Raw genomic sequence first — 18,312 nt, 5'->3', positions numbered from 1 at the left:
GACAACACTGGATATGAGCCTAAGCTGTGAAGCACGACCGGAGCAACTTTTTAATGACGTCTACAAAAATGTTATGCTTAATAGCTATGCACAATTAATTAAAAAAAAAAAACAAAACAGAAACAAAAACCACCAAACCAAAAAAACAAAGAGCAGCATCTCTTTAGGGACAATTTACTCAGCTTTAAGTAATTGTTATAAATTAGCTTCAAAACTCATCATCTTTCAAAATATATTGTCGCTAATTAATCACTATATTCTCCAGTTGTGCAGTATGTTGCTGCTGCTTCTTGCACAGGATGTCACGAACATTTGTTAGAGTAACTGCACACATACAATAAAGATTTTGCTTTTAAAAACCCCCACACAACCAAAACTGAAGCAATGTTTCTGCTGAATTTGCACGGAACTTGCATAGAAAATAAAAAGGCCCAACCTTAAGCCCTCTAGAGAGATAATTTACAAAATAAGATGTCAAATGCTAGAAAAACAATTCCCAAGGTTTTCCATAATACATTATACTAGAAAAAAATTAATATACATTTTTAATGCACAAAATCAATTCATTAGCATGTGTAATCAACTGTGTAAAAACTAAATCAATTCACAAGCTTCTTGTCATTGCAATTTGACCATCCTGCTGTAACTCAGGGACACTAATTCAGGGACAGCAACAGCAGCAGAGAGCTAACTGCAATAGAAACTGTGATTTTCTTTTGGCAGCGCTGGAGCTGAGCTTTCGCGTAACTGCTGTTCTTAAAAACAGGTTTATTCTTTAAGCTGTATCTATGAAGATGCTACTCGGTATTAACAGCAAACAGTTTATTGTGGTTTATGGACCAGGAATATTTTTTCAATATGTTTAAGAAATGCAACAACCTGTACAACCTTGAAGTCCTAACCAAGCTTCTGCACAGTGTCACACCAGGCTGAATTTGATTCATTTTTTATAAAGGGGAATCCAAAAGTCAAAAGAAAAAAAAAAAGGAAAAAAAAAAAAAGAAAGAAAAGATCATTTAAAGCTGTTTTCTGTGAAACTTCACGTCTTTTCTACTGTGGATTGCATATATCCCTTACTGTAGCAGACATCCATGGTATTTTAATGCAATTGTTAATAAATTATAAGGCAACTCAAATACAATTACATCAAAGAGTTCATTTTTAGCCAAGGGACACTAACAGAGTGGAATGACATAGGTTTGCAGGCTGGAAGATAGTTTAACTGCATTAACAATTTCTAGCAATATAAACAATCTACTCCCAAGAGACAGAGCAGAAGGACACACAAGGAACATATTCTTTAATCACAATCACAGGATCCTCACGTGCTGCAGCTCGCAGCAGCAGCTTTCCTACCAAGATACAGAAGACCACAGGAAAATACAGATGTGGAACTCACTTAAAAGCCTATAGAGTCTGATTCCTAGGTGCAAAGCACATCCTCCGACCCTGTTTGCCATGGCAGGGAGCCGGGTTTCTCAGCTTAGAAAGCCCAGCCAACATCCTCTTCTAGTGCAGGTTCGTTATCATTAAGAGTATCTACAGAGTCTGCTTTTGGGCCCACAAACATATTACACATTTACACTGAAGCAAGAACAATCTCATTTTGATTAATGAGGGAAGATCTGATGAAGTTTAATCAAACTATATTTGCGTGCTTGTGTGTGTAGTCAAAAGAGCGTCTGCCCTGCGGGGCAGAGCTGCCCTGCCTGAAGGGCTTGCAGCCTCAGAAGCTGCAGTCAGGATGAGCAGTGCAACTTAAACTAAATAAAAGTGGGAGAACAAAACCCAGAGCAAACTGAGACCACTGGAACGCGGGAAGTCACCTTGCTTACATATTAATAATTGTTACTACTTTGTAACAATGCTCCTGTCCCTCCAACAACCTTTTATACTTCTTTTAAACTCCCTTGGTAGAGATATTTCACTTTGACTTCAGTAGACAATGAGATTATAGAAACCAAGCCTATAGAGTATACACCACAAACACCCCATGGTTTTTCAGCCACGTTAATTCAGGCTGATTCCCCCTCACCTGAAACACTGCAGGAGCTGCTAGGAGGAAAGGGAAGGGTGGAGAAAAAGGGCTATGAAGATGATTTCCACATCATCACCTCTCCGCTCCCTGCCATTTATACAGGGTTGATCAAGCACACATCCACGTGAATGTGATAGCGAAGAAGCTGCACAGGTCCTTCATCCAACAGCTTCTGCGTCTGGTTGCTTCAGTCTCCCTCAGATTTAGAGAGTGAGTAAACAGGAATCTATAGAGGCATTAAGGTACTGAATAGATACTATCAATTTCCATGGATGTATATTGCAGCTGGACACATAATATTTGTGGTTTAATATGGCAGCAGGAAAAGATAGGAGGTACACATATCAAATGTGAATTTGATGGGAAGATAGGAGATAGGAAGAGTGTTGGATGGAAAAAAGTCAAGCAAGACAAAAAAGAGAAAGTCCTGTCAGAATTGTGGGAAATAATAGAAAAATTGCAGAAAGTTCCCTGGCTGTTCTTGTTCTGTTCCCATTGTCTCCAATGGATTTCTTTCAGGTTTCCCTCAAGACAATGAAATGGTAGTAAGAAAGAAGATGAGAAATGCAGAGCTACTACCTTTTTCCAAGAATCCATATTTCCCCTGCACAGCTCTGAACCCTGGAAGATGCTAGGGTGCCTCTCTGTCCCAGTTATCCCTCTATATCATTCTTAGTTTTAAATACTATCACACCCACCCTACCAGTGGAAATCATAAATGCTCTATGCTGGAACTGGGAAAATAGTCCACAGAGACTATGCTTACTTAACAAAAATAAAATACACAACTTTTCAATTAGAAAGAAATGTTAATTTTACCAAATTCCTACGATATTCTCATTAGCAGCTGATGCAAGAAAGTATATGCATGACACCCCTACCATTATACAAGGCCAGTTCCAATCACACATAAATAACCATCTCCCCCTCCTACATGCACTTTTATTCTAACTGGAGCTATTGGGATGCAAACAGTGCGCTGCGGGGGGCCTGTGCTTTAGGAAGGAAACAAACCCTCGCTGTCAACGTGGAACTCCCCGAGCCCTCCCAGTCCTCATTGCTGCGCTGATAGGGGGGGGAAACACAGACCTGCCTCTACACCCGCAAAAGAGGAATCTTTTTTGAGGTCTACCCGTGTCACCCATGTGAATCATTACCAGATCACTAGGTTGGACGAGAGTTTTCCATCCTTTTATCTATAAAGCCTTATAATCCTTCATCATGGCCTAGACTATCTTCTCAAATACATACAAAAGTATCACGACCTGATTAGATCATGCTGGAAGCCTATATGTTAAGATTATCCTCACATTAACTGCTAGAGTATTAAATTGCCGAAACACATGGCCATTCGGTTTTGGTATTGCAAATAGGCCAGTTCATACTCGCTGTACCAAAGAGATACACAGCTTTTTGAATTATTACTGCTCTGATGAAGCACAGCACCCTTTGCTCAGGGCCAGCACCAGGTGGATTTCTTAAAGAAAGACCACTGAAAGGTCCTTGATCCATTAGATCCATTCTTTTTACACTAACACAACAGTGCAAATCCCTCATTCCAATTGCCTTTGAACACTAACGGTAGGTGCTTGATAGATCACCAGCTGTGCTCAATAAATACTGATTCAGGCTTGTTCTTGACATTTGGCTTCTAGTAATCATTTTAAGACCTGAGGAAAATACTTTACTGGAACTGGACTTCCTCCATAATAGCTTGGAAAATCAAACTGGTATGTCTCAGATAATAATTTGTGGTTTCTCAACAGTTCACAACAAAAACCTCATACTGTGAACATTCCTAATACACAAAACCAAAGGCGTAAATCCTTTGATACTAGACTGCAAAAATAACGAGTGAACTATTAGCTTGAATGAGAAATTTGTCTCTAGCCAAGATACCTATATATTTGGGTTACTTTCCCAGAATATTGCATGTGTTTGGTTTGACTACACCATGACAACTCACAGACCCATAGCGTCAATACTCCATCTTTAATTTATAGAAGAATGAAGTTTAAAGTGACAAGGAAAGAAACAAAAATCCAAACTGAAAGCATGTCACACTCCTTGTTCAAGTCAAATGTTATAGCATGGAAATGCCTTTAGAAGGAATAATAACGCTCATGCGGTAACACACGCGGCTGGTTTGAGACATGCAAGTTAGCAGAAGTACTGAAAACACCACAACAGCCTGGGGGAAGGAGGCTGGAAGAAAGGCAAATTAACTCATCCTGCGGTTGGCAATGATAATGATTTACAAGGACACAGACCAAGAGTAGGTGGTGGTCAACCTTCAGCTGTAATATCTTGTTATGAGGTGATAGCTGCAGAAAACCAAGTCTTTTAAGAACTAACATTGCAAAGCAATCTGAAAACCCAGTGAAGAAAACCACCGACCGTAAGACCTGCAGGAACTCAGCCCTTCAGAGGGCAAACTTAGTGGCTGCCTCTACCCTGCACTTGCAACAGCCCTCACGACCAGGACTCAACCAGAATCTTCCCCTCTCAGAGACAATCTGCAGTCAGAGCTTTGCAGCGAACACCAAAGCCACGCAAGTGTTTCCTGGAGGTGTCAAGTGCAGACCTTGTCATTTCGGTCATGCTCATGAGATGATAATTACTGCACTATAACCAAGACAGTATGTCTAACTTTCAAGAGGATTCACTCCACAGGTCCAAAGGCACTTCCACCAGTCTAAACTGGTGCTGCAGAAGGAGGCGGTTCTACCCTTTGCTCTGCCACCAGCCTCTAATTCCTTCTCCTCATCCCTATGATGACAACTGCATTCATGCAAACATAGGAGGAACCGTATCAGGCAATTGATCCAGCTTTAACTAGCCCAGCCCCACCCCCCCAAAAAAAGGTGTTGGAAGCAGCCATGAACACTGGAGGTAAGCAGGAAAATTTCCATACACAGCACCAGCAGCGTACTAAATCGCACAGTGGAAAGATTACATGCAAATACAGTTTAAGACAAGCCATTCATTACAGGTGTTTTCCAGGACACAATAAAAACAAACAGTTATTAAATAGAATAGATAACTTGTCTGAGGAAAGGGTGTGCTCTTGAGTTTCTGAAGTGCATCTAAAGCTAAACATACAGTATGAACTGAATTATGAAACAAACTCCCGCAGAAGATTCTTTGAAGGAGGCATTCTAACTAATTGAGCTCCACAGTTTGTTTCGTGTGCACATAATCAGCTTTTGATAGCAGCATCTATAAATCAATTCTGCATCTGACTGTAGGTTTGCTGAACCACACGAATTAAATTCTAGTGGTTTATGAGAAAAAGGAGAAGGACTGCAGGCTAAAAAGGGTCTGAAAAAATATAATAAGGCTAGCTCAATTTTGTTTCATTTTCCTACACTAGTTGGGGTCACTGTCACAAGTATATATTCACATCGTGTCACTTCCCCATATTAAAAGTTTTGGCTAATCTTTTTCTTAACTAGGGATTTCATACAGCCTACAAAGGGCAACAATATCTGAGACTATTTACTTTATATTGTTCTTTTATTTAAGTAACCAACGTGGGCTAAGCTGCTCACAGCCAATGGGGCAGCACGCAAAGACTATCCAAAAGCAGAATCTTTACAAGGCTGAAAGGGCACAGCAGGTTTTTAAGTGGAGCACCGTGCATTCAAATTCAGGAGTTGCATTCCTGTAATGAAAACTGAAGATAGCAAGAAGTAAAACACCCTTTATTAGATCAAAACCCTGCTAGACGTGTTATGCTTTAGATACTTCAGTGGGAAGGTTGATTGGTTTGCCTTTTTGGTTTGGGGTTTTTTTTAAATACACCTGACTCTTTACTTGAACTGATACATAAGATACTGGTTGATAAAACATTTTGAGCTACTTTTCCTATACATTTGTTCATTCCCTTCTCACAGATTCCCAATCGTTTTGGAGAGAACACCAAAACAGGAGCAGTACAGTATTCCAACCCCACATGAACATGACTTGGTTTCTCCACGGCTGTAGGAAGGAGCTCTGCAGGAGGCTGGGGGAAAGTGTTGCAGTTCCACCTCAAGTTTAAAAGCCTACAAGATACGGGGTAAACCCTGACCCTGTAAGACTCCCTTCCCACTGGGGCCGTTGCCAAAGGGTGTGCCTGAGCTGCAGGGCCCAGGAATGCTGCCCAGTTCCCAAGGCTGGGTGAGCACTGGGACTACAGTCTAATCGTACGTCAGGATCCAACCAGGTACCTCTAGACCTTTATGTACCCACGTGCTCCTTACAAAAGGGGTACAACCTGGTCTCACCAGAACAAAAACTCACAAATGCCGGGAGTGAGGACTCTAGTAAATCTCCCAATTTGAATGATCAGACCTTGAGATACCCCACAGACTGTTAAGGGGGGATAACCCACAAACTGCCCTTGTAGTTTAGACACCACCACAGTGACCACCAAATCCCTGTGCCTCCCTTCTTATTTCCATTAAACAAATGCCTCAGCAAGGATGCATGCAGAAGGAACTACAATGGACGGGAAGGAGAAAAGAAGGAGGGCAAAATGCACTTCAGCTGAAACTAAACAATCTAAACAAAAACTGACTTGAAGACAAATCATTAAATCAAATAAAAACAAGAGGGAAAATGTCACAGTTTGTTCTTGCAGCACTTGGGGAGGTTCCAATTGCCTTTGCTCTGTAGCTTTCTCTATTCTGAATGTCAGCTACAGCTTTGGCGTGTCATCCAGCAAGGGCTTTTCTCCAGCTCAAACTGCAAGCAAAGTCCCACAAGTCACAACGAACTGACACAGAAGACCAGAAGAAGGACTTGCCTCTGAACACACACATTTTTCCCCCAATTATATTGACTGTTCATACCTATATCCTCAAAAAATGTTAATCGTATCACTTCTGGCCAAAACTGTGGCTCACCTACAAGCTACATACTTGTGCATTGAAAGTCATTTTGGCGCAGCTGAGAACACAAATCCATTGTGGGATAAGAGGGGGAGAAGGTACTGAGAGTCTGGACACATCATACACTTGACTACAGCTGCAATGCTTCTGATCTGAAATAACCAAACCATTGTTAAGGATCTGACTTGCTTGTGTCATCGGAAGTAGTTTGTGCATTGGCATAAGTAATCATGATTTCATTCAAAGTGCTTTGTGTGTAATGTTTTCTTCTCCATGGTCAAAGTCCCCAGGTAATTTTTGCTTGGTTTGTTAAGCTTGTTAACTTTTTCTTTTTTAAGCTAAAGGAACATTAAAAATTGTCAACTATGCAAATGAAATTAAAACAGAACTTATTTACTAGGAGGAAAACCTTCTACCTGATATGATAGAATGAGATAAGTGAGCAAGCCCTCAACCATTTCTGCCAGCTCCTGGCACTGACTTGGATGACTGTTTAGGAATGCGTTTGCAAATCCAAGACTGTCCGGGGCAAACTACAGCTGTAATGTATTATGCATTCACTGTAAATTGACAGTAATACCACCGAAATCTGTCTAGAAGCATTCTGCAAAAGAGATGATACAATGCTAGTTTGAGAGTGATTATACTAGTGGCTGGGTTAAGCCTCTGAGCTTATGTACTGGCTGCTTTTAGAAACCAAGGAAAATCACATGAAGCTGAATCTTTCTGTAATGCTCAGCTTACCTTCCCGCAGCCCGACTACAGACATCCCCTGCTGAAACAGCCTCCTTTGCACCCCTGTGAGTCTACAGAACAATTGTTCAGGTGCTAGCCACTGAAATACAATCAAGCTCTTTCAAAACATGGCCGAACCCCTGAGATGATCTTGAGATTGGGGCTATGAAATCATTCTTTGTGGTGCGCACGTACTTAACTAGACCACTCAGTGTGGAATGGTGTCGTGGTTTAACCCCAGCCGGCAACTAAGCACCAGGCAGCCGCTCACTCATTCACCCCCACCCAGTGGGATGGGGGAGAGAATTGGAAGGAAAAAGGTAAAACTCTTGGGTTGAGATCAGAACAGTTTAATAGAACAGAAAGGAGGAAACTAGTAATGATAATAATAACAATAATAGAATAACAATAATAATTAAAGGATTGGAATATACAAAATATACAATGCAAATGCTCACCACTCACTGACTGATGCCCAGTCAGTTCCCGAGCAGCGATCCCTCCCAGGCAACTCCCCCCAGCTTATATACTGGGCATGACATCACATGGTATGGAATACCCCTTTGGCCAGTTTGGGTCAGCTGCCCTGGCTGTGTCCCCTCCCAACTTCTTGTGCCCCTCCAGCCTTCTTGCTGGCTGGGCATGAGAAGCTGAAAAATCCTTGACTTTAGTCTAAACAACTTTCAGTTGTTTTCAGCAACAACTGAAAACATCAGTGTGTTATCAACATTCTTCTCATACTGAACCCCAAACATAGCACTGTACCGGCTACTAGAAAGAAAATTAACTATCCCAGCTGAAACCAGGACAAATGGGGAAGGTGGATCTCTCCTTCCAGCCCAGCCACCTACTACACAAGAAGAATCCAACTGCATCGGTGAAGCTGTCAAATGAATGGTGCGGCTGCTCAGCATGATTCCCCACCTGGATTACAGATCAGGAAAATGTCCTTTCAATGGTAGTGTGTCTCAGTGTGTCAGCAGCACAAACAGCCACAGACAGGACCTTTGCTTGGTTAGTAGATCCGTACAACACAGGGAAATAGATGAAGAGAGAACAAGCGGTGGATTTATACCACTATAAACACCAATTTGAGCATCAGGTCCAGGTATTACAGCTCTCAATCCCAGGCTTAATTTGCCAGAGCACAACGCTAAGACACTTAGACATCTCTCGTCCTTCCTTTGGCTGTGGTCCCTTCAGCAAAGAAGGAATTTGCACCAGGATTACAAGCATGAACCATTTACCATAAGGTAAAGCAGCCCGGCTGCACCGCAACAAGTCAGGTGCGCTCCTCCAAAAATATGTAGGGTCCATGACCGAGGGTTTCATGGCTTGTGGACTCAGTAGGCAAAAAGCAAATAAGAGGTAAATAAATACAGTAAAGGCTCTAGTGACTGTATCTACAGTAGCATATTTCTGACATTTTTTCTAACCTTTTGCAAATGAATGGATAAGAAATCTAGTTGTAGGAAAACCTGAACTTTAAATGTGTAGCGCTCCAGATTAGAAGTCTGTATTCTTAGCACAGAGGGCTGAAGCAGCTGATTCGCTTAACAAGCAATACAGTTCCTACCACGCTAGATTGTTACTAAAACAACTCCCACCAAATTGCCAAAAAAAATGTGAATGTGCGCTCCTGAACATTCCCGAAAGGAATGTAAGGAATGTGCACATCAATGTAGGGGGAAGCACCATACAAAAGTACTATCAGGAATTTTTAAAGGCATACATGATACAGAAAACCACTGTTCCTTGCCCACAAGAAATACTTCTCCCTTTCACTGTAAATATGTCATCATGCTAGATACTATCACCAGGAGAGAGGGTGCTACTCAGTGGGAACCTATTACGTCATAACAAAGTGATGAAGATAAAAGATGACTTCTGTTCTTGTTACAGAAATTCTACTCCTAGGAAATTAAAGCGTGTGCTGTATGGTATGCTCTGCCCCAGGTATTTATTATTGCAATGCTTTCTGATGATTTATAGGTTCCAGATTATCAATTATAGGATGCAATAGCTTTTTTGATTACCAGTTTTCCCTAGTTTATATTCCAACACTATTCTCAATTCCTCTTTAAATTCTGAAGACGCTTTGTATGTGCTCCCTCATAGGTAGTATCAAGTACTGCTACTTACGATGATGTTGTTTAGGTTTTTTGTGGCCAATACCACTACAAAACTTGGTACCTTTGAACAAGGACACAGAGGTAGGTAGAGCGGGATTTCTGTCTGCTTCTTCATTTCAAGACAGGTTCTAGCTACATTTAAAAGGTTGCAGCTACTCTAGCTTTATAAATACATATGTGTATATGTACATGCACTCACTCACGTCCCTTTAGGCACAAAGCAGTTTTCTAGAAGCTGCTTTGAGAACACCTTGAAACCTGTGGAGAAAATCAAGCCTGTCTTGTTTTCCTTGCTGTTGCCATCTGTGGCATATGCACCTAGTTATGCTTGGCTGCATACTGTCGTATGAGCACTTTGTGTCAAACTGACCTAACAACAAACAAAAATATCACACCACGAAATGCTGTTAACACTGGGACACAGACTGAAGAGCACAAGAAAAATAATGCATCACCTTCCAGCCCTACTGGTACTGTAATAAGGGCATGACACACATGAGAACTGCTAAAAGACTGAATTTCTTTTCAGTCCCTAGTTATATAGCACAGTCAGGATTTAAAAAGTTATGCAAGTCACGCCAAGGGGGAAGACAGGAGAAGGAAGCAGTGTTGTCAGCCCTTTCCAAATGAAAAAGCAGGCTACTGAAGGTAAACAAAGCCTAATCAATCAAAAACAATAAAGTGCAAACTTAACAGCAATAATAAACAGCACAAGCAGATTATGCTAGGTGTAAATCAAACTGGACTATGTGAACTACCCTTCTCCCCCAGTATATGACACAATTCAGGCTTCTCAAATATAACATATTCCAGCAGGGAATTGGGTCATACGATGACAGACTGTAGAAGACCAGCACCCACCGGGGCACCTCTGGGTTATGAACGTGCTGGATGTAGAAACTCCTACACCCTCTGAGCAACGCACCCCATCTCTCCCTCACTTGGTTCTCACTGTGCAAGCGTCAGTCAGACCTACTTGTGATTTCTGCTCAGTCATTTTCTCTCAAAACCTCCTTTCCCTGTGACCAGGATGCTGCTCCTGAGGACCTACCACCTGCGGCCTGCGTTTCACAGAACCATTTAGGCTGGAAGGGACCTCTTGAGATCGTCTAGCCTAACCCCAATCATTTGCAGATGCCCTGGAGGATTTAGCTTTTTTTCCCTATTAAGAATCTGTTTCTCCCCTTTGCAGTGGTTTGGATCTCTCATCCCAGTTTTCCTTCACATCTGGCTTTCTGGGGTGTAATTGTTTTTTACCCACATTAGGGTTAATTGCCTTCAGCTCACCAAAATTCTAAGTGTTAAGGCTGTTTTATTTTCATATAACACAATGGTGAGCTTAAGAAAGCATTAATATGAGATCTGTCCTAATTTCCCAGGTGACCACAACAACATGGTCAGCATGAAAGATTAACCTCGGACACAAGAGAACGGTCAACAGTCACCAACTTGGAGAGCTCCAGAAAACCCAAACCTTTATCGCAACAGCAAGAAGAGCAGATCAAGGCGGGGGGGAGGGAGGCCACCACTGGAAAAAAAATGACAGCTGAAGCATGCCAGACTCATCCAACAACTCTGTTGCTAGCCACAGCTCTGCGGCAGCGGAGTGAGCAAACAGCAGCAGATGGGAGGAGAAGGCAGGAGGCTGAATCGTAAAGAAAGTTCAGGTACCAGCAGAAACGAGGGACAAGTGGCAGAGAGACCACACCTGAGGGGAAAGGAGGGACACCTAAGCCACCAGCCGTACCAGCACCCTCAGAAAAATCTCTACTCACTTAGTATCTGTTTTGATGCCAGGAAAAGGAAAGGTTAGAAGGATTTTGAATTGGGAACATCAAAGAGGAGGGATACCAAGGAATACCATAACCACAGCTCAGCTATGAGCAGGGCAGGCAGACAGAAAGTACATGGGGGACTCAAGCTACCATTGCTGGAGGTCCCACAGAAGCTGGGGAGGACCAGAGTTCAGATTATCCTGCACGAAGTTTTCTTTTAAATCAGGTATTAGTGGAGTCCATGCTTCTATGAATGTGTCTGCTAGCCACAGTGAATCAGCTACAGGTTTTAAACACATGCCCAATTTATAAGCTTGGATGAGTTAAAATTAGAAATGCTTCCAAACCCTGATTTCTTTGCTCTTGTAGGCTTGTTTTAACCAAGTACCATTAACACATATTCAGGTGCACCAAAGAACAGGTTTTAGGGAGAATGCAAAGGCACCAGTTTGATTATTGAGTGTTAGGTACTCAATGCCCCTTCATGTCTTTGAAAAATCTCTCCCTGTACTAGAACAATTCCACCAACACCCCAGATCTCCAGACTGTAGAAAGACTTACAGGGTCATCCACCCCATCCTTAGCATATTAACTGAATGTCACACAAGGACTACAACATAGCTAATGTTTCCTAGATTTTTTATTTCATGCTATCTTCTACAAAATGGAAAGTCTGCAGATTTCCACCACTTCCTTTCTGTAGCTATTCCGCAATCTATACTAGTTCACTGTGAAAGTCTCCTTTTATCTTAAATCCTCGCCATTTATAATATCATTACATTACTGTTACCTCTAGCTCTTGAATACTAAATAATTCCTTCATTTTAAACCTCTAAGAATCTTCTAATACTAGACACTTATCATACAACACTTTTGTCATTGCTTGGACAAGCTGTACCTACTCAAGTTCTTTCAAAAGCTTTTTTAGCAAGCCAGTCCTTTTTACTGTGTAATCAGGTTTGCTGTTGCTGTCTTCACTCCCTGCAATTCATTGATATTTTTCTGAAATGGAGAAACCCAGAGTGAATGCAATAACCCAGACACAATCTCAGTTTAAAAAAAATTTCAAGTTCCCAGATGCCTTACTACAGTATGCTTTCCTTATGCTTCAAACACTAACGGTGTATGCAGGGATTCTTAGGAAGAGCATCACCGAACAGGGTACACAAGTTTTTCCTCAAGCCTACCCCACTCCTTGAATGGGTGCTGAGCAAATCTGGGGACTGTTGCAAGTTCAAGGGATATTAGCCAATGTTAGAGGAAATCTTAGGAGTGCCGTTGGAACAACTGTGGCCCAATATGCAAATGCATGCTTAGGGAGTTATTAAAACACAGATTATTGACCTCAAAACCACAAAAGCTCCTTTGAATCCTTCTGGATCATTACACAGCTGTATTTAGAGACTGGCAGACTTCTAGCCATGGAGTCAAGGCTGGCACATGTCTTCTTCTCTTGATAGGAGAAACGGTACGGATGTTACCACCATCTAACTATACTTAAATAAGCATTTATGCTGGGGAAACCGTATAAACCTTGCTCTGCCTAACAGAGTGAACAAGTCTACAACTGGAAGTCTTTTTCTTACTATACTCCCTCTATGTTTTCAGAGAGGGATATTGCCACTCAAATTCCACTAAAAGAGTTCTCAGTTATGGATCGCTAGCAATATTGATTGTAATGGCTCCTTTGGAAACATTACAGTCTATCAGAGCAACGTTGTTGCTGCTCCAAATATGTTAATCTGCTAAAAGCCTTTTGAACACTGTCTTCAGAGGTCTCTTTTAGTCTACTCGTCCTTTTAGACCATGCCCATTGCTTTAGCACCTTGCAACAGCACAGAGTTGCGAGTAGCATCTCCCAAGAAGGTTCAACAGAAGTCAGTTTTCCAAGCTTGCATTTCTCTCTGAAGTCATCAGGATCATACACACCCCAAAAAAGTATGCACCAAAAAAAGAAAAGCAAACAAAATGTTGTTTAACATAACAAATAATGAGAAATTTTTGCTGTAAAATTTTCCACCTCGAAAATGGCTACAGCATTTTTTTCCAACCCAAACATGGTTTAAAGGGGGAGGAAGAAAAAAAAAAAAAAAAAAAGATATTTACTCCCTAAATGGGACCATGACATATTTGCTACAAGTTTAAGTTTTTAAAGTTCAGTAGTTGAAAAATCTGAGTGAATGTTCATAATGGGTATTCATCACGGAAGACATGACCAGGCAAAAAAAATGAAGAACTGAAGTACCCTTTCTTAAAATATTTCTTCTCAGATTTTCCTGAGAAGAAATCTTTTGGACAACACCAAGATGGAAAAGTTAGCATGTCTTAAACATTGAGACAAAATATGGAGGAATTTAGCCAAAACAGAGGGACAGAAAAAATTCAGTGAAAAATCATTGTCACCCCTTATTCAGCTGTACCTCAGCAGCACAGGTAGGAGAATACAGCTGCTCTGTGGAGCTGTACCTTGGCACACGACCAAACAGGACAAAATATAGGGAACCGAAGAGTCACTACATGGAAGTACAGTTTCCCGTGACAGCTATATATAATCTCCAGCTCTTATCCACTGGTTTTAAATAACTTACGAGCTCGGTTCTGTACCTCCCTTAAGACTCAGCGGAAGCAGTGAAGTTAACCATTCTTGGAGTTATTTTTCCAAGCCAGCACCCATACGCCCTGGAGGATACAGACTAGAAGAATGTAAGCAAGGCAGCGAGAGTAGGAAACCTATTTCCCACGCCTTATAAGCAAACAGTAGGGGAAAAAAACAGACATTACGACTGATCTAGATGAAGGGATGTATGGGAAATGCTGCTGTCCTCTGTGAAACCTCACTGGAGACTGAACCGTGCTGCAGTAGATGGAGAAACCATAAAAAAAAAAGCCCATTAACCTAGCTAGTCTCAGCCACGCTTCGTGACTACAGAACTATGTCACAGCAAAAGCAATTACATAAGGGTAGCAAGACCTCGTTTCCCCACGTCACTACCCCTTGCTAATGCAATCCTCCCCCAGCAATATGGAAAGACGTGCTTGACAGCTACCCAGAAGAGCCGCTGTCCCCCCTCCCAGGGCACACGCGCCGCAGGTGCTGGGTTCTCTCTGGCACGCAGCACAGATGCTGTCCCGCTGTCAACATCCCATCTTTAACTTCAGCCGAGACCGGCGTCCCCCGCTCCGCTGCCAGGAGAGGCTGCCTGCCGAGCAGCCATCTGCCCTTGGCTGCTCCTGATGGGGACGGTGACATGGAGGGAGTCCTCCTTGGCCTCCGCTCCTCCGGCCCTCCTGCCCGTTCTCCGCCCCACATCACCGCACCGACACCGTATTCATGTATTTTCCTTCTATACATGCCCCAGAGCTGCACATCATACCCATCTTCAGCTTTCCAACAAATACGCCGGGTCGAGCCCCGAGATAATACGAGCATCAACAAGGGTTTTGTACTTGCAGTATTTTAGAAGAGGCCTCATTGTAAAGTTAGGAACAAGTAAATGCAATTCTGTCTGTTATTAATCGGTATGAATTGTTCTGGGCAATACTGAAGGTGTAAACAGAACATGGTTATTTGAATTAACCTGAACAACCGAACGCTCATTAAAAAAGAGAGTTTTAGAGAATCAGCATTGTCCCAATAGAAAACAGACCCCCAGGGGCTTCAATTTATTGCAGATATTAGATGCAACCTGGCTATGAAAAGCACTGGGTCAAGCCCGTAAGAACACAATAAAATAGGACATTCCTCTAAACGGAGTCACACCCTCGCTGATTAGTAAACGCAGGTACTAATTCACTCCAAAGGTTGAAGTTGCAGAGGCTGGGGACATCAGCTGTCCCACCAAGCCCAGGCAAAGCCATGGAAGTCATGCTGCTTGGCACCATCTCCCAAGGGGATCTGGGCAGGTAAGGTACAGTGCCTACACCAGCGAGCAGGTATCATTTCTCTCCTTATGCTGTAGCTTCTTCCAGAATCCATACTCTTAAGAATTTAACAAACTGAAAGTTGACAAAAGCCCATATCAAGACACATGGCAAGAGATGCAAGTATAAAAAAAAAAAAAAAAAAAAAAAAATCAAAACCCAAAGGCTATGGAGGGAATATTTAATTTCTGCTTATTTCCTTTCCCTCCCCCAAAAAAGCCCACTACAGAAAACAACAACAATGAAAAAAGACAAGAAAAGAAATTTTTTTTTAAAATACCTTTCCTTGCAATGAACAATGACATAATTTTTAGAGCCGTACTTAAAACAACTTTATTGCTCTACACTTATACCTTTGTGATGCTTTATATGCCTAATACGCACACTCAGCAACACTATTTATTTGAAACTTTCAGCATTAAGACAGTTGCAATCCCCAAATGCTACAGGCCAAGTTTTCTGTCATACCTTAACTTTATTGTGCATCAACTATGCACTAATGACTACGTACAGGGATTGCAAGCTTTTCTTCCCTGGAAACCTGAGTTTCCTTGCTATCTGCTGTATATTAGGTCCCCATTCACTTTCCATTTCTCAGTCCTACCCTCTGCTGTACCATTACAAGCATCAATCCCAAGTCCGCAATATTTAAGTTTTTTTCTTCCCATAAATTCTTCCTCTTCTATTTTACAGATAAGCCAGCACAGCAGTAGTTAGCAAGCAACACAGTCTCCAGTACCAGGTATATTCATGATTATTCAGCATCCTAGTTCTCCACGCCTGGTAACTCACCCAGCCCACCTCCCCAGCAGCATCGACCACAACCCGGGCAGTGCCGTACCACGACGGTTTACTGTTTGCATGGGTGCAGAGGTGACTTTGGAACGTGCCAGAGGTGGAAGGGGATGGGGGCAGCGAGGGGGAAAGCGTAGGCTGTTGTTCCAGACACGCCAAAATCTGGAGGTCTCTGGCTACCACGTTGTCATAGAGTAATTGCTTACACTATAGGCATTTCTAACACTGAAAAACACTCCAGTGCTTACTGAAATTAAACTCAATTATTTCCATCTTTTTGAAAACTAAGGGGTGAGGAGTTTTCTTCGTCCCTCTGAAAAATTCTGGGAATTTTTATTACCGACGGATGATCTCTATGCTGGAGGTCCCACATTTTGAGGATTCGGTGATTCTGAGAGAAACCAGCTTGCTTCCAAGACAAAAAAAGCTGCAGATAGGTATTCACTCTGCCATCAGCCATGCCAGTTGGCAACATTAGCATCCTCTCCCCCAGCTGTCTGTTACCGCTCCTCTGGGAGACGAGTACAGCTGGAGAAAGGGGATTTTACGGGACTTTCTAATCCATGTCACTGCAGTCAGCCAGGTTCGCTCCTGAAGCTGGTCGACTTTGCCATCAGCAGACATGGGAATGCTCATATGATCTCTTGCTTTGGAAAAGCTGTGGGGACGGTAACCTCTAGCTCCTGGGTGGTGACAAGCAGCTGGGAACAGTAATATTTTCAGCAGGCTCAGCTGGAACCAGGAGAAAGCATCTGTCCATAGTTTCAATGACAGGTGGCAAGGAAAAAAGCCTGTGTGAAGTGCGTAGGGAATGTAAATCCTATTTCTACGAGGGAAAGTTCACTTGCATCTAGTTTTAAAGATTTATTTTTAGCTCCTTTATTTAGTAGTGTCCAGAGATGATGTCATGGGCCAAACCCAGTGATCTTTCCAAAGGGATATAAGATATATATTATATATATAGTAATATTGTCTTGCTAGCATTTTAAAATAATGGGCTAATGATCCAGTCATGCAGCAATAGGTAACAGATCATTTACATCAAGAGGCCTATTTCGGGGGGGGGGGGTTCTGCCAGCAGTTTGTGCCGGCAAGCCCCAATTCAAAGAACAGTAGTGCTGAGTCCTTTCATGCATCCCACTGACAGATTAAATCATTTCTTTGGTCTTTTATAGCACACCTTGCTCCTCATCGGAATATACCATATCTTGCTTCTAGAACTGTCCTTCCTCATCAGAAATATCTAAATATTATTTATAACCATATTAAGAGTTACATATCCTAACTGGCAGAGAAAAAGCTTATCCTCTGAATGAGTCCCAAGTTCTGCATTCAGATACACAGGCTCCCACATTTTTGTGACAGTCATGCCCTTTATCTTTTCCTTAAATACACATTCCTGTGCTTGTAACCATCCAATTGCACTCTTCTGTCCACCCTTTAGCCTCCTCTTTGAGGAGTTTATATACCTTTTGATGGGCATATACTTTCCTTACACATCACTTGCATATTTGGTGCCTCTCATCGCTTGATTTACAGCGTACCTTCCATCACTCTCCACTGCTGCTGGAGGTGGTTGGAAGGTGCCTCCATTACTACACATACACTCTTATGGACAAAAATAGTCTGCTGCATAGTATTTACTCTCAACAGCAAGTCAGACCCAGAAACACTAACAGAGTATTATATTTATAAAATATATAAAATAATACAGCGTCTAAAGGGGGGGACGGGACACAACACAAAGAGTTACTGCCTAGAGGAGTGCCAGAGGAGACCAAGTTACTCTTGCAGCCTTAACTTAGATTCTCACACCTCAAAACATCATTTCCTATTGCAAGTTGAAATACCTGGCTTCACTGGGACCTTGCACATGCTTCACATTCAGTCTACGCTCAGGAGACTTACTTAAGTCAGATGTGTCCGACCCGTTCGAAATCCTCAGCTCCCTCCAGCCTCTGCTGTTGTGGTTTTGTCTGCCTTTTCAAATTTCCATGCAGTTACATAGGCAACAAGTGCTTCTGCAGCAATATGATGTTCAT

General features: G+C 42.1%; 1 protein-coding gene across 1 annotated transcript in view; it reads right to left on the bottom strand.

Annotated features, from left to right (window-relative positions):
* The window catches only part of NELL2 (neural EGFL like 2), a 154,801-nt gene that overhangs the window by 132,270 nt on the left and 4,219 nt on the right, over window positions 1-18,312 (bottom strand). The gene's annotated exons all lie outside the window — the stretch shown is intronic.

This window comes from Harpia harpyja, chromosome 6 (assembly GCF_026419915.1).
Source record: "Harpia harpyja isolate bHarHar1 chromosome 6, bHarHar1 primary haplotype, whole genome shotgun sequence".
Classification (NCBI taxonomy): Eukaryota; Metazoa; Chordata; class Aves; order Accipitriformes; family Accipitridae; genus Harpia; species Harpia harpyja.
Note: the sequence above shows the minus strand (reverse complement) of the source record. Positions and strands in the feature narration are given on the sequence as shown.